We start from the raw sequence: 25,629 nt of genomic DNA on the forward strand, positions 1-25,629 counted from the left end.
CCAAAGATTCACAACCCTCTGAGTGAAGAATTTTTTCCTCATCTCGGTCAACGGGGTACAACAGATCTTGTTTTTTTTTTCACCTTTTCCTTAGTTATGCACTTTACTGGGCAAAAATGATTATGTATCTCTATGCTGTACTGTTTCAGCTGGTGTGCCGCAGTATCAACCCCTACCCTGCAGAGGGCGCGAGTCGGTCGCTGTTCTCCAGCTGCAAAGATAAGTCTCCAGATGTTGTACAGTGACGTCCGGGGGAGGAGGAGGAGCAGATGGAACGAGGGGCGAAGAGACTGTGAGAGAAGCTGAAAGTCCGCCTTAGCGCAAAGATGGATTTGCAAAAGTGACAGTTACCTGCGGACAGAGGCTAGTTGGCTTATAGCGCCGTCAAACACTATTCACAATATCCGAACATTTCCTTCACGCTTATCTTTGTCGCTCGGTAATACTGGGAAAAAAGTCTGTTGCTGCCGATCTCGAAGTGTTGCCTCAGGTAAGTCCCTCAAATCAATCGCTTTGTACGGAATTAGACCGCGGATAGGTGTGTGCCCTTTCGCACATGTATAATTAGCATTGTGTCTGGGCGTTGAGAATTAGAAGGCTATTAATAGATAGATGGGGTGCTGTCACTTTTAAAAGTATAGGTTGCGTTAAACTGGCAGTTGTTTCAGAGTTGTCGTCGGAGCATGTATTACTCTCTAGGAACGTAAGAACATTTAACTTGATGTAGGCTTATTTTGTTTGAAGTTAAGCGAAAAAGTGTTCAAGTATTATCATTGCATAAATACAGTTTTAACACGGCTTCACAAATCGCATATAGTTTTTTTTTATTATTTTGCTTTATATATAATCTAGCCGAATCCCAGAGAAAATATAATTTAACCCTTCAAATACCAAATTCCATTTCAACTGTCCCACTGTTGCATGCTATAGTATTTTGATCGAAGCCTTAAATAGCCACAACATATTTTGGCATATTTTAATGCATAATATTGTGCAGAATCCAACACGACTTATAATCCACACTTTAATTTACTCTGGTTTGTTTTAAATAAATCATGGGAGTATAAAAATAATACTGCCCTTCTAAAAAGAATAAAATTAAATATGTGCAGTTAGCAAGGACAATACAATTATTTAAAATAATTTATTGCTTTGATTAAGGTAGACAACTTTCATTTGTATCAAGATGGTGTGACCCACATTTGAAATCCATCAATCCATCAGCATATAGACTTTTGGTGAACCACCAAAGAAACAGCCACCTGAGATAGAATTACAGCTGCTACCTCAACATTAAATAAATGAATGCCTTGGGTACAGAGACATATTAGACTGCTAAAGAAGCAGAGGTATTGCCATCATTCCATCAGAAACAAATAAAAGTATTATTCAACTGAACAAAACTCTCTTCCAAGTAACAGAAACCTGCAGACCTGCCATGAAGGCAGCGGTCAAAATATCAGTGATTACTAAACAGAGAAATGTATTTTAGTAACAAAAAAGTGACTGAAAGTATGATTAGTGTAACTTATCAATGAATGAATTGTAACATGCTCAAAGTGCTGTACTGCCAAAAACAAGAAGCTTGTTGTTCAAGTTTTTCCAGAAATCATTTTTAATATTCACCTGAATTTGAAAAGCAGTAAAGTACATTTTTATAGGCCATTGTATTTTACTAGTGGTGTTCACTTTATGACTGGTAATTTTTTTCAGATGTCCACTTTCTAATTTTTTTATCAAGTCCCTATGCCTTAATTTCAAGTCATATTATTAAGATTGCACTTTCAAAACTGACCAAAAATCTAAGTGGCAAGAATCAGCATGATGAGAATTTTATCCCTTACTCCACTGAGTTCCCAATTTCAGCCATGTCACTTTTGGGAGGTGTAAATCAGAAGCAAGATTCTTCCCTATTGGATGGTGGGGGGCGGGGGGGGGGCGGTGGTGGAGGAAGAAGAAGAAAATCTAAGGTATTGTCTTCCCTCATGTGACACTCAATGACTTTTTTAGAGTGACTTAGATGGAGTTTTGAGAGTAAATCTAAACTATAGCTGATGTGTGATCCAAAGGGATTAGAAACAGGACAAAACAATAGAAAAAAGGTAGCTATTCTTAAAAAAAAATCAGTTAAATCTTCTGATTGTAAAGGATTCAACTAAATTAAATTTCCTGGACCTTTGCTGCCAGAGTTTCAGATTTGGAGAAGCAGAAATTCTGGAAGATTTAGAACCTTTAATTCAGGGAAGAAGCTCTGAGCAGCAAGAAAAAAGATCTGAGACATGACACTCACCACAAAACATAAATTAAGACAAACCATGCGTGAATTTCTGTTAAAAAAGAGATACTTTTTCCTTCATTAATAACAGATTATTAACTACTATGCCTTTATTTTGAGTTGCACCACCCAAGTGTAATAATTTCCAGAAGGGTAATAGAAAGCAGAACAATATTTCTACTCACAATAACTTGCAAACTGGTATTATAGGGTGGTGTTGATCTGCATGTATTATAACTAACACTAGGATTTTTAGTGTTTAAAATCTTTTCTTTGGATCCACATTACAATGAAGTAGAAAACTGAATACAAGTAATAATTCACTTAAATAATAGTTTTTTTTCCTTACAAGTTCCAGTACTACCCTACAACTCTGTAATTAGACATTCTAAAAAGAATACATTCCAGAACTGCACACCAAGTACTTTTTTCCTGTACTATCAGCTTTTGAAGATGTTGCTTTAAAAGGAGTGACAACATAAAATAATTGTAAAGAAGTAGATAATTTATTGGTTTATTACTCTTTGCATCATATTACATATAATTTGATTGAATTGTATAAATAGTATGAATCTAAATTAAGGCATTTTCATGTTCATATTTACTGCATCATCCTCCATTGAAGTATCTACAGTAAGTGAAAGATAGATAATTTACAGCAGGAACTGGTCAGTTTCCAACACAGGAACAGCCCAGGCTAGCTAAGCACACAGTTAAGAAAAGAAAGACATTTGATTCACAGAAATGGACTTACAAACCTCCAACACATTTGCCTGTAGGCATCTTCAGTACTGTACTTTGAAGAGTAGGGGGAGGTGCTGTGCACATTCTATGTGCTTTTGAAAAAAAACTATTTCCTTGCCCTTTATTGCCTAATTTATTTCCAGTTGATCCCCAACGCAGCATCCACCCCACTTAGCTGTGAGGGTGGAACAGTCAGGATCACAGGCTTTAATGTCACTTCACGATAAGCCTCTACATGGTATTGATTTCGGAATAGACTGAGATAAGAGTGAGAGAAACATTCTTTCTGGTATATCCCCACGGTAGAACCCTCCATCTGTGCAAAGTTCTGTGTACTGATGTAACTTAATCAGATGAGGTTAGAGCTTCAAACCATGATCTGCTGATTGGGAGCCAGACATTGAGCAGCCTGAACTATTGATATAGAAAATAGGCTTTTATTTAAGTGGGTCCAATTTTGGGTATTTCTGTCTTTCTTTTGCTGGTTGGAATCAATCAAGTTGCTTTTCATACTTAATTAGCATTTATTTAATTAAAAAGGCAGTTTTCATGGGGAAATAGAGAAAATCACAGAATTTAATCCCTAAAACACCATCAAACCCTGGAATCCTGTGGAAGTAGACTTGTTCAAGCACCATAAACCAGTGGCAGAATTGCTGGGTGTGTTCCCCAAAATGTTGATGATAACCCCAGAATCCCAATATGATTTATTCAGTCACTAAACCAGTGCCAAATTTGTTGAATTTTTCTTCATTCTCATATTCTGGAGTAGGTGTCAAGCCCACAGTAGAGAATAAACACAGATTTCACAAGATCTTGGGCATCACTGCATTCCAATTAGTCAAATGTTAGGATGTTATCTTTCATCAGAATCTCATCAATGACATTTTCAACAGTATTGCTGCCGTGATGATTTAAATACTGCCTTTAATTTGGCTGCAGTGTGTATTCCAGCAGGTTGCATTTGGCAAGGCTCCTCTCCACACTAATTGTAATATTGTACCTGCTTTTCTTTTGCAGATTTTTCCTGTAGTTTCTTTGGACAATCTATAATGTAAAATCCCTTTAGGCTATGTTTGTAGTTCAGTCACACGCAAGAGCCCCGCCCCCCCCATGTATTTTTATTCAGGCCTTATCCAAATTGAACAATGCAGTGCTCCAGAAGATGTGTTGGAGGTTTGTAAGTCCATTTCTGTGATTCAAACGTCTTTCTTTTCTTAACTGCTTAGCTAGCCTGGGCTATTCCTGTGTTGGAAACTGACCACTGTCCCAATTTAACTAATGTCAGAAATCAATTGCCAGCCTGACACAGGTACATGGGATTTTCTTCCCCATAGAAAACAACTTGAAATTGGCTTTAGCCACATTTACCAGTGTGATGCCTCTCCTCTGATGACAGTGATCCACAGTTTTAATAGTTGAAAGGGAGAGGATCGGTTTTACCATGAAGTTTGAGGTTATTATGAATTAAGAGTGATTTATATGGCTGGTCCAGTTGAGTATGGATAGACTGGTGCAATGGAAACATTGGTTACCAGCCAGAAGGAATGATTTATGAAGAAATAAGTGCGTTCAATGGAAAGGAAAATTGGACAGGGAATATAACAGGCAGGGAATCTGCTACCAACCATCTTGCACCCCTAATGAAGTTGTATTTTACCCCTCTTGTTTCTTCACTTTGTCCATGAATTAAGACTTTTATTTCAGCCAAGAAAATTGCATCAAAGATTCACCTGGCACCTCTAGATTCATCTGGAAGGTCCCAGGTTTGATTCCTAGCCTATGCTAAATTAGCTGTTCTCAGCCAGTATGGCAGTAGGAGCACTATAACTGGCCTCAGTGTCTCTGGGTTAGAATGGGAAATTTGGCATGAGTCTCTGTTTTTGATCATTGCTCAGCAATCTTGCTGGAGGTATTCATGTGTGTGGACATCAGGTAAGGACAGGATTGACATCCACTGTAACGCTCTCCATGGTCAAAGAGTCTGCTAATATTCACAGTCAAGGCTCACACTTAAATAATGGGCACTTAGGTGAAGTGTCAGAGGATTTCCAATGTCCATGGTGCCTCACATTAGTGAGTTAAGATGAGGAGGGAAAACATTGGCAGAATAAAAAGAATGACATGGCCACATCTTCGGATGATTGAACCTCTTTTGGAGCAGGTTTTTAGCCAATCAAAGCCCAAGTTTTGGATTTGGCTCTCACTTTCAAAATGGATGGAAGCAGACAAAAACATCAAAAGTGTTCAAAACTTATTCTTCTAAACATAAAAAAAACTGAATTAGATTAGATTATACAGGGAAAGATATAAACAACTGTAAAATGTATAAAAATAGAATTTTTTCTCTATATATAAATGTTCTTAATAGACAAAAAGGTTTTCTCACTCTGTATATAGAAATCATTTATGCAGAGGATATAGAAGGACAAATATTTGAAAATAAAAAATTAAAAGGAAATGGGAAAAGGGCAGGGGAATGGGACTAAATGGATAGCTCTTTCAGTGGTACAGGAGCAGATGGGCCAAATGGCGGCCTCCTGTACAGTAGAATTCTATGGGATAAAATTTCCACGGGGGTTCACCTGATCTCCCACTGTTTCACCGGGGTTTCACTGCTCTCCTGCTGAAGTTACAGCAGGAGATTGGGCGAACTGTTGCAGAAATATTACCCCTATGATTCTAAATAATAAAGAAGAAAGAATGGGGAGAAAAGGAAGAGAATCATGGATAGAATCAGTTATGTTCAAGAAGTTCTTTTGTAGTTTGTGCTATCAACTGTACCATTACGATTTATTTTGCAAGTAATTCTAATAACTTTTTTCTAATGGTAAACCAAAACAATAATACAAGCTTTTAAAGATCCTTTTTTTTGGTTTACAAAGATCACAAAAATTAGTACAGGTAAGAGAGGCCATTCTGCCCATTTAGCTCATCATGCTTACCTAGCTCATCCTTCCGGAATCCCTCCATCATAACATCTAACTGCTTCTTGAATAACTCCAGAGCTTTATCCAGAAACCTGTTCCAGGTATTAATCATTCTATTTCATAAACAGAAAACACTGCAAAAGGAAGTTCTGCAAGCAACATTTATTAACAAAATACAAAATCTCATCTGCAAAATCCAGATGAGACAGTCACAAATAATTTCTTACATTAGTTACTCAAAAATAATCATTACAGTGGTGAATAATATTTCAACTTCTAATCATAATTAGGATGGAATTGCCCCATGAGCATTTTTCAGTGGATTTGGAAGTGGCTAAATGCTTTTGACTGAAAGTCTGTGATTCAGGTACTAAGTCCACCCAGCATCATCAGTAGGATATTTATATGAAATGGTTACTTTAGTTTTTTAAACTGTAGCGGATATAGTGGTGGCTATATATTGATCTTGTTCGTAGACATTAAGATCTCTGTGGGGAGTAAATATTTGGTCTTCATTAATCATAGTGTTAAGATACTCCGTTTCTTTACCTTCAAGTTTGTGGTGTTTTATAATTTATTTCCAGAGGCAAAAAGTCTGCGGTTGAATAAAAAAAGACAAGTCCCAGCAAATAGCTTGAACAACCATGTCCAACTCTCAATTTGCGAAACCATCAATCTCCTCATCTTCAAACAGTAGTAGACATTCCAGACTTGCAAGCAAGTACCTTTGTATATAAATTTGCAGGCTGGAATATGATGAAAGTCTAGGGGTATATGCACTTAGTCTGATAATGAGGGCGAGGCTTTCGTTAGAGCAATTTGGCCAAATCCATATTTCCTATGACATGGCTGTTTTAAAGCACTGAAGGCTCTTTTTGAGACAACAGTTCTATTTGGAATTTGTGGTTCATTTCAAGAAGAAACCTAACAATTAATTGTACACACTTTAAAGAGAAAAAGAATCTTTGAATACCTATGCAAAGTCTGTAATTAATAATAATTAAAAATAATGTAGACAGCCCCATTTATTTCATGTGCGATAGTGCTTCATGCATTTCCTCAATTATTAAGTTCAAAAGACAGACATATAAAGAATAGGTTATACTATACACACATAAGTGTTTAGACATTATCCTCTATTTTAATTTTGGATTTAAAAAATATATACACTGCAGGTAACATTTGGTAAAAGTAATATTAAGTTTTGTAAAACAACTGAAAAAGGAATCGAAATGCAAATAAATAACTAAATGTTTCACTTTTCAAATTATCAAAAAATTCAAATCCTTTGTATAAAAACTTGGATGTGCCTATCAATTTTCTTTATTGAAAAAGCAAACCTACAGTATTCCAGGTACCTGTTTGTTGAATCTTGTCAACACTACTCTACCACATTAGAGAAATGCCTTTTAATTAGAGCCACCCATCTTGGCAGACTATACAGGTTTTTCTATGTAGCTTAAAGGTTCTCCAGACATCAAAAGCTTTCACCTTTTCCTTTAGGGTAGAAAAATCTTACTCCTATACAAAAGTTTTAGGTTTCACAGACACTGGAGAAACTATCGATTTCAACGCTGGTGCTTATAACATATTTTACTAGATAACTTATAGAACTTCAATGTCAGTTTTACTTAAACAAAGAAATTTTAGACAGAGTTTTATTTTATTTTTAAAACAGCATATTGTGCCCTGGAGCCCATACTGATGCATTTCACACTTTCATGTTTTATGGGCTGGAAATTGGTAATTTATTCAATGCAGCAAAGTGCAGTGGTATGCTGCAAATCTATATGTAGTAGCACTTTTAAACGAAATTCTGGTGTGCCTTCACATCAGTACACCAGAATTAACATCAGAGTGCCAGGGAAGCAATGGCTTCACATGGCAAAGTAACATTGCAGGTCATTTACTATCCAGATTGCAGAATGCGCAATTAAAATATATAAACAAAAATTAAATATAACTAAAGCTACCCTTAACAGCTAGGGTTAGAATTGGGATTATGCCATGAGGGTACAAACTTGCATCCTGCCAGTTTGTAGCAACCAAGCAAGCTATACCATGATAGGATCACAAAACGTTACAGAACAGTAACAGGCGAGTTTGTGCCCATCAAGTCTGTGCTGGCGTTATTCTCCACAAGAACCAGCTAGTCTAATCCCACTTTCCTGTTTGCTTCTCATACCTTTTAATGTTGATTCCTCTTTTTCGAGCAACCTTCTGATTCCCTTTTACAAGAATTTATGGACTCTGCTTCAGCAATGATTTGTGGTTGAGAATCCCAATTCTCTACCTATCTGCCCACCCTGATATATGTTCTTCTGCAGCTTCTCGCAATCCTTGTTACAATTTGTCATAACCCTCAAAGTGGTGTCACCAGCAGATTTTGATATTGTTTCCTCAACTCCTACATCCATATTATATGGCTAATAATATATATATAATATATAGTAAATAAAAGCAGTCCCAACACAGACCCCTGTGGAACACCACTCACCACACCTTTCCAGCCCAAGAAACTTCCTTTTATCCCTACTCTTTGCTTTCTGCCCTCCAACCATCTATCTATCCATGTGGCTACATTCCCTTTAATTCCATGTACCATTATCTTTGCTATAATTTTTTTTGTGGCATCTTTATCAATTTTTGATTAAGCTCTAGATATTCTAATTAAATGAGGATTTGGAGAATTTTAGAATGCATTCTTTTGTCGTTAGGGTATGACATGTTTGCAAGTTGCCAGTGTGCAATTCAGTTTTCTCCTGCTTGCATGTAGGGACACTGCACCTGTGTCTTACCTGTGTTCAGTTGGTCATTAACTTCTAACAAATAACTGATCCTTTCTTGGACATCTGTCACAATGAGGAGAGAGGTCCCTTAGAGAAGTGGATTGAAAATTTATTTTCTTTTAAGTTTATATTTTTGGCGAACCATGTGCTTATCAAGGTGAAGAACATTAGTGCTAGGGAACAGAATATTTTTCTACTTTGGCATCCGATGTCAGGTATAGTATGGCCTGATGCAGATTAAGGCTGCCTTTTCTGTGACCAAACAATATGCCTTAACCTCAGTTACAACACCAGTGTCGATTTTTAATTTCCCACACAGTCATCTCGGCTGCTTCTGTGAGGAAACTCCTACTTGGAAATTTATTTTCTACTTAACAAAAATTGTATTTAGCTGAATTACAGCTTACCAGGAAAATGTCCCATGTGTTTGTTCATCCCATTCATACTACCCACATAGCAGCAAAGTATGCCTCATTACACATACAGCTCATTAACAAAGCTTTTGTTTCCCGATTTATAGCTCCCAGCAACCAATCCGTAAAAGTCATCTTTTTGTGTGTTTTATCTAACAATAACTATGTTTCTTTGTTGACAGTTAGTAAAGAGAACAAAAAGATTATTTACCAAGAATGCATTTCTTTTTTGAGCCATTCTCTGCTTTAAGTCAGTTGAAAATTCAGTTAGTTCTCTTCAGAGCCATTTTTGAGGCTTAAGGAAATGTTTTCAGATTAAAAGCTTGGAAATTACGTAAACAATGAACTTTTGAATATTTTATGAGGTAATTGTTGTTTGTTTATAGAAACTTACGTTCATTAAAGACTATAAAGCCCAAACCCCAACCTCATTTACCTCTCTAAGGTTCTTGAACTTCTCTTTGCCTCCCAGTTTGGTGCCCATTCCTCCAGTCTATCTTCCACCCTGTGACTCTGGTACTTTATCTCTTCTTGTCTTCCTTGATGTCTGATTAGTGTTCAATATGGTCAACCATATCATCCCCCAACAGCCGCCCCCCACCCCGCCCAAACAATGCCTCTCTCTATGTGGGATTGCCCTCACATGGTTGCATTCCTAACGATCTAAACATAGTCCATTTCCAGCAATAATTTCTCTTCCCTCCCCTGCACCATAAGAACATAAGAAATAGGAGCAGGAATAGGCCATACGGCCCTTCAAACCTGCTCCACCATTCAATACGATCATGGCTGATCTTTGACCTCAACTCCACTTTCCTTCCTGATCCCCATATCCCTTGATTCCCCTTGAGTCCAAAAATCTATCTATCTCAGCCTTGAACATATTCAACAACTCAGCATCCACAGCCCACTGGGGTAGAGAATTCCAAAGATTCACAACCCTCTGTATGAAGAAATTCCTCCTCATCTCAGTCTTAAATGGCCGACCCCTTATCCTGAGACTATGCCCCTGCTTTTAGACTCTCCAGCCAAGGGAAACAACCCATCTCCACCTTCTTGCCCACTCACTTATCCTATCTATATCACTTTGCAGACTCTTTGGGGTCAATTTTCGGATGGCGAACGGGTGCGTTTGTGGCGGGGGGGCTCCTAAAATTGGGGATTCCCGGAGCGGGTCCAGAACCCGGCTCCAACACGCCCAATACCGGGTTCCCCAATGACGCAAATCGGTGCGTGCGTGCAGCCCCCGCACACAGGACTCCCACCGGTAATCAAAGCAGGTGGGATTCCATTTAAGATCATTATCTGGGTACTTGAGGTCATTTGCAGACCTCAGTAGTTGGAGATTTTAGGAGGATTCGGATTTTGGACTACCCAGAACGTGTTTCCCATGCTGGGGGAAACACTCCCTGTTTAAACAGACGTGTTCCAGCCAGCAGCCAGTGGCAGCTGCAAAGGTCCATTTAACAGGTGCGGGGTAAACCCTCATTCATTGCAGCAGGGCACTCTGTCACCTCAGACAAAGTTTTGCCTGCCACACCGTTGTCTCCACACTCCAGATTATTAAATCATACCCTAAACTTTGCTGTCCAAACACATTTACCTACTTTGTGGACCCCCCTCATACTCACACCATCAGGATGGGGTGGGGGGGGTGGTCCATTGCTGCATTCATCATTCCATTGGAGGACAAGCAACATCACCAGCCTCGCCAGGCATGCCGTCCACCTCCGCCACGTGGAGTTACACAACAGGCACCTGCACAAAGTAGTCGTGCAACTACACATACACCCACTGTAGGGTGACCCAATGGGTGGCAACAAGGGTGTTCATGGAGAACCTCATTATTGCACAAGCCAGTCAAGAATGGCCAAGTCGTGGCAGTAGTGGTGACAATATAATATGTAATGTGAGTTGATCAGAAATCAAATATAAGTAAAAACCATGACAAACCCTCAAATACCCTTGTGCATCCCCTTCATGCTCACGACACATTTGCCTTATGCTTCCTACTACACATATGTGATGCATGCCCTGTGGCTGCAGCACAGGCATTGGCAGGTTGGGTGAGGCTGACCGTGAAAGCGATGCACAGAGGGTGAGTATGAGATAGAGCCATGAGATTGTATGAGGATTGGGTTGAGTGGTAGTGGTGGGATGGGTACTGGCGAGATGAGTAAGTGCAGGTAAGATGAAGATGAGCTTTGAATGGGTGTGAGGAGTGATGTGATAGAGTAGTGTTGGCAGTGCAGAAGGAGATCTGGGGTGGGGGCAGTGATGTGGTAGACGGAGTGTAGGGGAATAAGTAAGTGTACTCACTTCGGCTGACCTACTTAGGTCATTGAAGCGCCTCCTGCATGGTATACAGGTGCGTGATATGTGGGTGGTGCTGGTGACCTCCTCTGCCACCTCGAGCCAGGCGTTTGTGGTGGCAGAGGCAGGCCACTTCCTCCCGTCCACCAGGGAGAAGATCTCTGTCCTCCCCCTCCTCCTCACCCCATCCAGTAAGACCTGGAGTGAGGCATCATTAAACCTGGGAGCAGCCTTCTCCCTGGGCTGCTCCATGCTGTAATTATGGCTCCTTGCTGCAGCATCAGTCAGTGGAGGACTGCCCCTTTAAATAGGGCTCCTCCAGCTGACAACCTATGATGCAAGTGTGCAGTCCACCTGCTGCGCAGCTTTCCAGCGCAAAACCCGGAAGCCAAGGTAAGTGGCTTCAATTTACTTACGATCGTGTGGTGAACCCACCGATTTACTGAGCGGGTTACCCACACGCCCAGTCGACCCACCGCTGGCAACCCGCCTCCCTCCTAATATCGGGCCCTTTGTGTGCTCATCACGGCTTACTTTCCCACCTAACTTTGAAAATCCAAATACATCCACTGGCTCCCCTTTATCTACCCTGTCAGTTAAATTCTTAAAAAACTCTAGTAAATTTGTCAAACACGATTTCCCTTTCATAAAACCGTGTTGACTCTGCCTAATCATATTATGATTTTCTAAGTGCCGTGTTACCAGTTCCTTAATAATGGATTCCAGCATATTCCCGACGACTGATGTCAGGCTAACTGGCCTGTAGTTCCCTGTTTTCTCTCTTCCTCCTTTCTTGAATAGCGGGGTCACATTTGCTACCTTCCAATCCGCTGGGACCATTCTAGAATCTAGGGAATTTTGGAAGATCATAAGCAATGCATCTACTATCTCTGCAGCCACCTCTTTTAGAACCGTAGGATGTAGGCCATCGGGTCCAGGGGATTTATTGGCTTTAAGTCCTACTAGTGAGTCCAGTACTTTTTCTTTACTGATATTAATTACTCTAAGTTCCTCACTCTCATTAGCCCCTTGGTTCCCCACTATTTCTGGTATGCTTTTTGTGTCTTCTACTGTGACAACAGATACAAAATATTTGTTAAATGTCTCTACCATTTCCTTATTCCACATTATAATTTCTCCTGTCTCAGCTTCTAAGAGACCCATGTTTACTTTTGCTACTCTCTTCCTTTTTACATACTTGTAGAAGCTCTTACAATCTGTTTTTATATTTCTTGCTAGTTTACTTTCATTCAATTTTCTCCCTTTTTAATCAATTTTTTGGTCGTCCTTTGCTGGTTTCTAAAACTCTCCCAATCCTCAGGCTTACTACTCTTCTTCGCAACATTATAGGCCTCTTCTTTTAATCTAATACTATCCTTAACTTCTTTAGTTAGCCACGGATGAATCACTTTTCCTGTGGAGTTTTTATTTCTCAATGAAATGTATATGCGCTGAGAATATTGAAATAGTTCTTTAAATGTTTGCCATTGCTAATCTACCGTCATACCTTTTAATCTAATTTCCCAATCTACCTTAGCCAACTCGCTCCTCATACCTATGTAATTGGTTTTATTTAAGTTTAAGTCTCAAACTCAATGTGAAATTCTATCAACAAAGGAGAATCCAAAGAGCTTCTACAAATACATAAAGGGCAAAAGAGTAACTAGGGAGAGAGTAGGGCCTCTTAAGGATCAACAAGGTCATCTATGTGCGGAACCACAAGAGATGGGTGAGATCCTGAATGAATATTTCACATTGGTATTTACGGTTGAGAAAGGCGTGGATGTTAGGGAACTTGGGGAAATAAATAGTGATGTCTTGAGGAGTGTACATATTACAGAGAGGGAGGTGCTGGAAGTCTTAACGCGCATCAAGGTAGATAAATCTCCGGGACCTGATGAAATGTATCCCAGGACGTTATGGGAGGTTAGGGAGGAAATTGCGGGTCCCCTAGCAGAGATATTTGAATCATCCACCGCTACAGGTGAGGTGCCTGAAGATTGGAGGGTAGCAAATGTTGTGCCTTTGTTTAAGAAGGGCGGCAGGGAAAAGCCTGGGAACTACAGACCGGTGAGCCTGACATCTGTAGTGGGTAAGTTGTTAGAGGGTATTCTGAGGGACAGGATCTACAGGCATTTGGAGAGGCAGGGACTAATTAGGAACAGTCAGCATGGTTTTGTGAGAGGAAAATCATGTCTCACGAATTTGATTGAGTTTTTTGAAGGGGTAACCAAGAAGATAGATGAGGGCTGTGCAGTAGACGTGGTCTACATGGACTTTAGCAAAGCCTTTGACAAGGTACCGCATGGTAGGTTGTTACATAAGGTTAAATCTCATGGGATCCAAGGTGAGGTAGCCAATTGGATACAAAATTGGCTTGATGACAGAAGACAGAGGGTGGTTGTAGAGGGTTGTTTTTCAAACTGGATGCCTGTGTCCAGCGGTGTGCCTCAGGGATCGGTGCTGGGTCCGCTGTTATTTGTTATTTATATTAATGATTTGGATGAGAATTTAGGAGGCATGGTTAGTAAGTTTGCAGATGACACCAAGATTAGTGGCATTGTGGACAGTGAAGAAGGTTATCTAGGATTGCAACGGGATCTTGATAAATTGGGCCAGTGGGCCGATGAATGGCAGATGGAGTTTAATTTAGATAAATGTGAGGTGATGCATTTTGGTAAATCGAATCGGGCCAGGACCTACTCCGTTAATGGTAGGGCGTTGGGGAGAGTTATAGAACAAAGAGATCTAGGAGTACAGGTTCATAGCTCCTTGAAAGTGGAGTCACAGGTGGATAGGGTGGTGAAGAAGGCATTCGGCATGCTTGGTTTCATTGGTCAGAACATTGAATGCAGGAGTTGGGATGTCTTGTTGAAGTTGTACAGGGCATTGGTGAGGCCACACTTGGAGTACTGTGTACAGTTCTGGTCACCCTATTATAGAAAGGATATTATTAAACTAGAAAGAGTGCAGAAAAGATTTACTAGGATGCTACCGGGACTTGATGGTTTGACTTATAGGGAGAGGTTAGACAGACTGGGACTTTTTTCCCTGGAGAGTAGGAGGTTAAGGGGTGATCTTATAGAAGTCTATAAAATAATGAGGGGCATAGATAAGGTAGATAGTCAAAATCTTTTCCCAAAGGTAGGGGAGTCTATAACGAGGGGGCATAGATTTAAGGTGAGAGGGGAGAGATACAAAAGGGTCCAGAGGGGCAATTTTTTCACTCAAAGGGTGGTGAGTGTCTGGAACGAGCTGCCAGAGGCAGTAGTAGAGGTGGGTACAATTTTGTCTTTTAAAAAGCATTTGGACAGTTACATGGGTAAGATGGGTATGGAGGGATATGGGCCAAGTGTAGGCAATTGGGACTAGCTTAGTGGTATAAACTGGGTGACATGGACATGTTGGGCCGAAGGGCCTGTTTCCATGTTGTAACTTCTATGATTCTATATTATGATCAATCTTTCCCAGAGGATCCTTTACTGTGAGATTACTAATTAACCCTGTCTCATTACACAATACAAGATCTAAAATAGTCTGTTCTCTGGTTGGTTCCATGATGTATTGTTCTAGGAAACTGTCTCGCACACATTCCATGAACTCGTCCTCCAGACTGCCTTTGCCAATTTGATTTGCCCAGCCTATATGAAGATTAAGATCCCCCACGGTTATTGCATTACCTTTGTTACAAGCTCCTATTATTTCTTGATTAATACTATGTCCAGTGGTATAGCTACTGTTAGGGGGCCTAGAAACTACTTCCACCAGTGTTTTCTGCCCCTTATTATTTCTTATTTCCTCCCATACTGATTCTATTTCCTTATCCTCTGAGCCAAGATCCTTTCTCACCACTGTCCTTATGTCATCCTTTATTATCAGGGCTAGCTCCCTCCTTTTCCACTCTGCCTGTCTTTTCGAACCGTCAAGTACCCTGGAATAATTAGTTCCCAACCTTAGTCACCTTGCAACCATGTCTCTGTAATGGCTACTAGATCAAACCCATTTATCTCCATTTGTGCGACCAATTCTTCGATCTTGTTACGAATGCTTCGTGCATTCAGATTCACAGCCTTTAATTTTAACTTTTTACCATTTTCCCCTGCTTTTATGTTATTCGTTGATATCCTATTACCATTAAACTCTCTGTCCCTTCCTGCCACAGTCTGCTTATCTTTACCCATCTTTGGCTTTTCTCTTTTGATTTCTAAATTTCCCCTCACCTGTCCTCCCCCCCTTTTTAGTTTAAAGCCCTATCTACCCCATCACCCCTGGAGTCCCCCAAGAATCTATCCATGGCCCCTTCCTCGTCCATGTGCGAGCTCTAAGTGACATCATCTAATAGCATGGGCCAGTTTCTACATCTATGCCAATGACACCCAATTCTACCTCTACACCAACTGAAACCCTCATTCATGCCTTCATCACCACCAGACTCCGCTACTCCAGGGGGTCCCTGAGAAGATAAGACAGCAGAAAATGTGTGACAGAGAATGGAAACATTAGTGGGACAGGTGAAACTGCAGGGTGAATAGTAAGAAGCAGTGGGTATAAATACCATCTTTTCCCAGGGAACCTTAACTTCTACTTAAAAGCCAAGACCTCTTTGCACAAGTTTGTTAATGCGCAGTTTGTTGCACTTGTACCGACATTTCGCTCTCAGGCCCAATATGCTTTACACCATCTACTAGACCTAAAAGTAGAATTTCCACAGGGGTTCCCCAATCTCCTACTCTAATTTTGGCAGAAGGTTAGTGGAAACCCTGGAGATATGGTGTAAATGGCCATTAACTCTATTTCTCCGGGGTTTCTGCCACTTTCACCAAACTTACAGCAGGAGAACCCTATGAAAATTACAAGCACTGGAGTTTAATTAGATGCTTCTTTGAGGCCCTATAATATAGTACATATATCCTGCTCACAAGAAGATGATAAGCAGTCACATCTGGAAATGTTATTTCAGGGGATCCAAGTCTGTTTCTGGTCTGCTGATCTTATAGAGGTATACAAGATAGTTATGGGTATGAAAAGGGTAAATCTGGAATATTACTTAAATTGTGTGATTAAGTCAAAGGACTTAAGGTGGTATGAGGAAAAACTTTTTTACACAGCGAGTGGTTAGGATCTGGAATGCACTGCCGAGGGAGTGGTGGAGGCAGATTCAAGCATGGCCTTCAAAAGGGAACTGGATAAGTACTTGAAACGAAAAAATGTGCAGGGCTACGGGGATAGGGCGGGGCAGTGGGACTAGCTGGATTGCTCTTGCATAGAGTCGGACTTGATGGGCCGAATGGCCTCCTTCCTTGCTGTAAACTTCTATGATTCTATGATTGGATGAGGGAAGAGGCAGAAGGAGAGGGCAATGGGCAAAGGTAGCAGAAGGCAGAAAAATGAGTAGAGAGGGATGAGGGGGCAGCTGAGGGTAAGAATCAGTAGTGCAACAAGAGTGGAGCAGGAGGAGTTGAAAATGGGAGGAGCAGAAGGGATGGGAAAAGAGGAGGGGAAGTGGGAGGGTGCACCTTGAAGAGAAGACAGTCATGGGCCATGGACAATCAGAAGGTGAAGCAGACTGAACAGCTTCAGGCAGTGCGGTCAGTGCTTAGTACACAATAGCATTTAGAAGAAGGGTGACAGGTTTACATAGGGTGCAGAACAATCGCTCTGTGGGTATGAGACAGAAATAACAGAGCAAAAGGTGAAGGCACTGCAGATCACACATGAGGGAAGGCGGGTACAGCAGCACCCTCTTCAACACTGCTTTCCACTACCACCCTGCACCCTGGCCACGTGCTTCCCTCTACTCTCAAGAGCACAAAATATAGGGAATAATTACAATGGAGAAAGAACCAAGAAATAAGGGAGTTGATTTTGACTTTTGGCCAGCCACCCATCCCAGTGGCGAAGAGGCCGCCCCGATTTTGAGGCCCTGGTCTCATTTGAATTTGGCAGGTGAGCAGTGGATGCCAAACAGGGGTCCTGATGCAAATTTCCGTTCTTCGGGCTCAGGGATATCGGTCAGCTGGGACACAGATAGGTACTCGGGACTGGGGAGGGGGTGGGGGGTGGGGGATGCGATGCTGAAGCAGGGTAAGTCAAGAGGAGCACTCCTCTCTCTAGCTCCACAAGAATAAATTTTTAATTTTTGTCTGGCCATTCCATGCCTGGAACACCAGTACAAATGTGCGGAGCGTTCATATCGCAAGCTCGGCCTAGGACCCAGCTTTGCATGGGAAAGAGGCTTTCCACTTGTTTCAGACAGGTGCTTTGCCGCCCAGCGGTAAGCCTCTGTGAAAGTTACAGCAGGCCGACTGTTGGGGTTAATGGGGCAGTAAGGCTACCGACCCCATTTTAGGCCATTACCGGCCCGTTAATGCCAATTTTCCCAAGTGAAAATTGGCCCCTGGAGTGACAGAAGCAAAACAGCACAGATATACAACCAGAAAACAATATAAAAAGATAGAGAAAACCATAAAGAGGACACACAGACACCACTAGTGCCAGGAAGACATCACATAAAGGTAAAATACAGAATACATCCAGCGACTTACCGTGAACAATACCACATGAGACCCATTAGTAAATAATAATAAATACTAATACTTGTGATGTCTAATTTATCAATTTTTAATATTATTTGTTGTTTTCCTGTAAATTTGATAATAATGTGCAGGCTATTAGATTTGATTATGATGTTGTTATTTGAGTATAACAGATCATTAGTTAGCAGTGGGATTTTTATTCATGCAATGCCATATTGCTTTTGGCATGTGCTATAATTCAAATGTGACTTTACACTGCATTGTCATGCATTTTTCTGCCATCATTATTTCTGAGCTTCATTCCAACTCAAAACAGAGAGATATGTGAGATGCAGTTTATGGTATACATACTATTTGATACAGCATTTTGCAAGTATAGAGTTGAATCTAATTATGGTGCTACTTAGATCTGCAAATTTTCTTCAGTGACCCAATGTTTTGAGTGTTCCCATTGGCTTCCTCAAGTGTCTAAAACCATTTATTCCTAAACCTGTATTTTTGTTCATCCCTGAAAGCCATAATTAGGGATCTTTACAGTTAATCTTTACAGATTTCCACCAATAACATCCAATACCGCCCTGGGGGAAAGGATCTGGCCCACGTTCAACAACTCCCACAATGCCCAATCTGAGATCAGGGGCTTGATTTTCGGGTGAAGGAGAGGGTGCGTTGGGGCGGGAGGGCTCCGAAAATCACTGCAATCCCGAGCGGGTTCGGAGCCCGGCTCCAACCGGCCGACTTCTGGGTTCCCCAGTGACGTGTCCGGGTGCGCGTGCACCTCCCGAATGTGGAAGTCCCACCGGCAATTAAAGCCGGCGGGATGATACTTTGCATAGTTTGCCAGCTAGTTGAAGTACTTAAACTACTTGATTGACTCGACATTTTGGCAGAGGTGCGATTTTGAAGCCTCCTCAGAATGTTTCCCGTGCTGTGGGAAACACTCACTGTTGCAACAGACGTGTTTCAGCCAGCAGCCATTGCGAGATGCAAATGCTTATTTGACAGGAGGGGAGAAAACATCATTTATTGCAGCAGGGCACTCTGTCACTTCAGACAAAGTTTTGGCTGCAAGACCTTTGTGTTTTCATTCAAAATTCTTACCTTCCACCCAAAACTCTGCTGTTCAAACATATTTAACTACTTTGTGGACCCCCTCAAACTCACACCATCAGGATGGAGGGGCGCCATGGCTGCATTCACCACTACATCTGAGGACGAGCAACATCACCAGCCTCGCCAGGCATAGCGTCCACTTCTGCCATGTGGAGCTCCACAACACAGTGCTGCGCCACAGGCACCTGCACAAGAGCACAGGGGGCAACAACAGAGAGAACAACGTCGCAGGAGGCACTACCCTCGCCACAGGGTATACAGACCGAGGCTTAGCTTCCTGGATCTCTCTGAGGAGCAGCGTGTACGGAGGCTCAGAGTCAGTCGCCAGGTAGTCGCAGACATCTGCAGCCTCCTTCATGCTGAGCTGCTCCCGGCTGGGCCGAGCAGCATCTCCTTACCTGTCGCTGTCAAAGTCACCACTGCCCTCAACTTCTTCGCCTCCGGATCATTCCAGGGTGCCACCGGGGACATCGCCAGGGTCTCTAAGTCGTCTGCACACAAATTCATAAGGCAGGTCACCGACGGCTTGTTTCGCAGGGCCTCGTAGCATGTCAACTTCCCTATGGACGACCTCAGTCAGACGGAGAGGGCAGTGGGATTCCCCGTTCGCTGGCTTACCACGGGTGCAGGGTGTAATCAATTGCATCCATATAGCAATAAGAGCATCTCCACGCGAGCGCTTCAGATGTCTTGATCATTCTGGGGGAGCGTTTCAATACGCACCAGACAGAGTGGGACGCATTAAAGTTGTCTGTTGTGCCTTGCACAACAGAGAGGGGAGCCGCTTGATGAGGCCCCATCCACATTGAGGAGGAGGAGGAGGAGGAGGCGGAGGAGGAGGAGCAGTAGCAACCCATGGGCAGAACAGCGGCTCACCTGGCTGCTCATGGGAAGTCACTGAAATGTGAACGGTTCTCCTAACATCAGACAGTATGAAGAGTCCAGTCCTCACACCACCTGGATAGAGCAGCGCCCACACCAGCAACCCCCCCCCCCCCCCCGCTCCCTGCACAAAAAACGGTATGTGTAGTTGTAACAGTCCTGCAACTACACATACACCCAATGTGGAATGACCCAATGGGTGCCATCAAGTGTCAGCGTTCATGGTGAACCTCATGAAAGGGCCTTATTACAGAAGCCAGTCAAGAATGGCCAAGACGTGGCAGTAGTGATGACAATAATAATATTTAATGTGAGTTCAACAAAAAGCAAATATAAATAAAAAACATGACCAACCGTCAAACACCCTGGTGCATCCCCTTCGTGCTTACAAAACCTTCGCCTTTCGCTTCCGACTACTTATACGTGGTGCATCCCCTGTGGCTGCAACAGAGGTAGTGGCAGGTTGCTCTTGCTCATGCCCTGACTGATTAGATGCTTTGGGCCTACGCCCTCTGGGTTCGGTGACTGTGACGGCCCCTCCAAAGACTGCTCCACTTGCACCTGTGCAGGGGCAGACTCGGCCACCTGGAGAGGAGGCAGCATTGCAGGTACTGGTTGAGAGGGGGCAACAGGTGAGATGTGGGTTCGCTTTGAGTGGCGTCCCCACTTCCATGTCCCCTTTCGCCATCATCCCTCCCCTGTGCCAGGCCCACACCACTCCGACCACTCCTTGTAAGGCCAGTACTAGTGTATCTGCCTGCCTGTTTAAGGCGGCAGAATGTTGTTCACCCCGAATCCGAACGGCTGTTGTCAGGGTCTGAATGGACTCATCTGTGAGCCGTGCTTGAAACTCCTTGGAGGCTAGCCTTCCCTCCATCGCAGATATTCCCGCACTTACCCAAGACGTTATGTCAGAGATGCCCTCACATCCCTGTGACAGTATCTCAGAGATGCCCTCACGCCCCTGTGACAGTATCTCAGAAATTCCTTCCCGTACCTGTGTCACCATTCCACTCATGCAGGGGTTGGACTCCTCCATCCTCTGCACGATTGTGGAGAGTGCACGTGGCACCTGTTACAGCACTTCGCAAATGTTCTGCTGCTCCTCAATCATTCTCCTTTTAAAGGATGGTCACCAGGGTTCAGCATCTGTGTCCAGCTGAGCAGAACCTGGAGAGGAGTGCTCCCACCGACGCGGACTCTCCACAGCTGCCCACTGCCACCAGTGTCTGCTCGTGCTCACATGTGTGTGGTGACTCACCATGTGCGACCCCAACTAACTGCAGACTAGGACCCACCTAGGTATGTGTATCTGCACTGGTGGATGGCTTGCTCAGATGTGATGGTGTCCCCTCAGAGACGGCAGGTCCTCTGAGGAATCACTCTCTGCCATCACAGCAGTCGCTGAAGGCCCTGTAAGAGAACAGAAGGCAATATTCAGCACGATGACAGATGTGTCATGTTGCAATGAGCATACTGAGGTGTTGAAGATGGCAAGGCATGTCAATATCAATTCATATTGTGTGTGCTGAATGTTAAAGTTCTGTCACCCGACTTTTGTCTTGGCGTCCCCGACAGACAGGCACTCGAGGTTGCGGCTCAGTTCCTGCATCGTGACTGTGAGGATAGCGATCTGTTGCGGACCCCCTCTGTTCCTCGCCCTCTCCCAGCATTCTGGGCTCTCTTCTCCTATAAGGGCAGAAAGTACAGATGCATGAGTGAGTGATGGTGAAGTGGCCAACCGATGAATGTATTGGTTTGGGTGCGGCTGACAGTGAAAGAGATGCATCAGAGGCTGAGTATGAGACAGAGCCATGACATTGTATGAGGATTGGTTTGAGTGGTAGTGGTGGGGTGACTAATGGGGAGTTGAGGAAGTGCTGAGGAAGTGCAGGTAAGTTGAGGATGAGCTTTGAGTGGGTGTGAGGAGTGATGTAATAGAGTAGCGTTGGCAGTGCAGAATGAGTTGGAGGGTGGGGGCAGTGATGTGGAAGACGGAATGTAGGAGAATAAGTAAGTGTACTCACTTTTGCTGACCTAGTTAGGTCATTGAAGCGCTTCCTGCACTGGATCCAGGTGTGGGAGATGTTGCTGCTGCTGGTGACCTCCTCTGCCACCTCGAGCTAGGCCTCCCATCCGTCGGGTAAAACAGATCCCTCCTCCTCCTCACCCCATCCAGTAGCACCCGGAGTGAGGTATTGCTATATCTAGGAGCAACCTCTCCTCTGTGCTGCTCCATTGTACTGTGTTTGTGTTTGTTCCAGGAGCAGCCATTGGAGGACTGCCCCTTTAAATAGAGCTCCTCCAGCTGACAGCCCGTGATGCGAGTGCGCAGTCCGCCCGCTGCGCAGCTTTCGGACGGCAAACCCGGAAGCCATGTTAAGTGGCTCTCATTGACCCGCGATCACGTGGGAAACGGAGAGATTTTATTGGGTGGGTTACCCACTCGCCCAATCGCCCTCCCCCCCGCCATCCCGCTTCCCCGCTAATTTACTCTGTGAGACACTGCAAATGCAAAGCCATTCCCCAGCATTCCATGGAACAGATAAAGGAAGAAAGAACTAGCATTTATTTAGTGATTTTCATGTCGTCAGGACTTCCCAAAGCGATAATGTGAGATCAGCTCATTACCTTTTCTGACACACCCAGTGAGTTGCATATAACTTGCTGATATTGCCAGGGGAATCCGGGACCAGAAATTTTGGCTCCAGCAGTCATTAAAGGGCTACTGGCTGCCCACGGTGTACTGGCGATTTTTCTATTGGGGAGGACAGTCACGGCAGACGAGCACTTCGGCTCTTTGAAGAAGCTGAGGCAAGCTCAGTGGCTCGATTGATAGGTAAAGGCCACCCAGGCAAAAAATTCTTTTACTTTACTGGGTTTCCCCTTCAGCACCTGTTGGGAATGGGAGCTCGGTGACTGCAGTGCTGCTCAGATATTCAAGTTGCATGAGGGGCGGGGGTCGCCTGCTAATTTAAATATTGTTTGCGGCCCCGGCCTGTGCAAAGGCTTCCAGTGCCCTTCCTGTTGACCATTTGTATTGAGCTGGACTGAGTACATATGGTAGTTCTTGGGCATTCACCCCCAGCAAAGTCGGCATCTGCCATTGAAATATCAGCCTCCCTGTGAGTCAGCGTAGTTCAGTTTGTAGCAGTCTTACTTCTAACTCAGAAGGCTGTGACCCCACTCTAACACGTGAGTGCATAATCTAGGTTGATGCTCCAGTGCAGTAATGAGGGAGGGCTGCATCATCAAAGATGCTGTCCTTCAGATGAGATGTCACACTGAAGCCCTATCTGCTTGTTTAGATAAATATTAAAAATCCTGTGGCATTATTTGAGGGGCAAGGATTTTTCCAGGAGTTTTGGCGAATTCTCCTCCCTCAACCAACATCAACAAAAATTATAAAATGGTTAACTAGTCATTCACCTATTCGATTCCATGGCCCATGAAATGGCCTCTAATATTTTGCGCAGGCTTTTGGGATGTTCAGCTGATTGGAGTTGGGATCGGGAGCAGCACCGGAAGTGGCAGCAGTAACAAAGAGGGAGTCCGGGCAGGAGATTCGGTGGCAATCTTGGAGGAGGATCAGGAGCGGCACTGATGACTGGATTCGTAGTAGCACTGAGATTGGCAGCATGATTGGTAGCAGTGAAAGAGGGAAATGCGAGGCTGAATCAAGAAAATGGGATTTATTAAATGGTGTTGACTTATTGGGATATGGGGATCGGGCAGAAAAGTGGAGTTGAGGTTGTAGATCAGCCACAATCTGATTGAATGGCGGAGCAGGCTCGAGGGGCCGTATGGCCTACTCCTGCTCCTATTTCTTATGTTCTTCAGCTTGTGTCAAGTCAGCAGAACAAAAAGTACATCAACAGTACTTACCCAAGTATTTAAAGTATGACCATATTTAGAGCTTGTGGTTTTGGGATTCAGTGCTACTTAGTGTGCCACAATATACAACATTATATTTCAATCAAATGAGATTTAATGCTTAATCTGCAATAGTTATTTTGCTTTATTATGTTCTTCCCAAAATTTGATCAGCAACAACTGGAAATAATAATGTAATGATCTCTGTATTACATTACTGTAGTGGGGCGGACTTTTAAAGCAGAGGAAGATACAGGGCTATGGACAGAGAACAAGGCAGTGGGATCAGTTTTGGTTTGCTGTAGCAAAGAGCTGGCATAGACACAATGGGCCTTCTTCTGCATGGCAAATTTCTGTGATCTATGGTAAAAGTTGGTTACTTCAGCTGCAGAATGTTCTAAATAATTAGAGCCATAAATTCATTTTTCCAAATAAATAATTGAGGATTTCTTTAATGTATTTTTTCCTGAATGGGTGCAGTGGAGTTCTATTATAAAATGAATCATGTATTTGCAAGAATGGTCCATATGATAATTGTTTATGCTTTAGTCATACATTTATACAGGTGGCTGAAGAATGAAAAACTCCTAGTTCAGATTATATAAACTATACTGTGGACAGTTTAGCAGAGCAGCAGGAAGAAGTGTTGTGGAGACGTTATTTTCTCTCTCCTTACATGGCCCTGTGCCTGGGCGTATTGGATCGCCTGGGCACAACAAATACAGGAAAATCGGGCGGTGTGATGCACAAGCTCGTAAGGGAGCTCCATCTTAATTAATGGATGGAAAATTGGACAGGCTCACAGGTATGCGTCCTCCCCGCCCGATTTTCCTGTATTCATTGCGCCCAAACAATGCAATATCCCCAGCGCAGGACCAGGAAAATCTACCCTAATAACTCTTGCTTAGGTACAATACCAGTACTTCTCCAGCACCTTGATCGTGACCTTTCCTCATGTGTAAACCCATGCAGTGATTGTTGACAGGTTATTCGACAGTAGGAACATGACAGCCGAGCCTGACATCCATACATGTACACTTTCAGCAATTGGCCATGGCTGATTTTTCTCCAATGACGCAAAGGCACCCCATCACTGCACCAGCTGAGATCGGCTAATTCACTGCAAACTAAGGATTGAACCTCAGACCTTCTTGGCCTGTATGGCTTGTGCCACACCATAGTGCATTTAACTACTGGGCAATCAGGAAGTTTGCTGCTTCTGGTCTTACAATTATATTACCTTGGTTTTTTAAAGCCCTGCAGCTATTCTTTCTTTGCAAATTTCTTTTTATCAATCCCACAACATTACAATAATATAGCATTGATTACTGTAGTTTCTTACAGTTATAATCAATGACCTGTTTGCAATCTCAACATTGCAAAGCAGAACACATACATCATGGAATTTAATTAAAATATACATTGGATACAGCAAAAACTAAAGATCTCCTTCACCTGTACCACTGCAAGTTTGTTTTCTGTTTATATGATCAGCGAGCCTTGTACTACAGACAACTCCTGCTCATTCACTGATGTCAGTAATAGCTGTCTATATTGTGAACTGTTTCTTTTAAATAAATTTAAGATGGATAGACAACCAAAACATCTGTAATGTATTTGTTTCATTACTGTTTCTTGTTTTGAATTAATGCTCATTTGAAGTTATTGGGGCCAATTTTAACTCCTTCCACCTGGTGGAAACTGAGCCGGAGGGCGGGGAGGGAAGGGAAGGAAGTTTAAATTTACCGGGTGAATTGCCCA

At 42.9% G+C, this 25,629-nt stretch overlaps 1 protein-coding gene across 1 annotated transcript in view; it reads left to right on the forward strand.

Moving 5' to 3' along the window:
- The first annotated feature begins 291 nt into the window (after positions 1-291).
- The window catches only part of edar (ectodysplasin A receptor), a 74,836-nt gene continuing 49,498 nt past the window's right edge, over positions 292-25,629 (forward strand). The window contains exon 1 of the mRNA XM_067985434.1: positions 292-490. The gene's annotated coding sequence lies outside the window, so the exon portion shown is untranslated. The remainder of the gene's footprint in view (positions 491-25,629) is intronic.

The sequence above is a fragment of the Heptranchias perlo genome, chromosome 6, assembly GCF_035084215.1.
Source record: "Heptranchias perlo isolate sHepPer1 chromosome 6, sHepPer1.hap1, whole genome shotgun sequence".
Classification (NCBI taxonomy): domain Eukaryota; kingdom Metazoa; phylum Chordata; class Chondrichthyes; order Hexanchiformes; family Hexanchidae; genus Heptranchias; species Heptranchias perlo.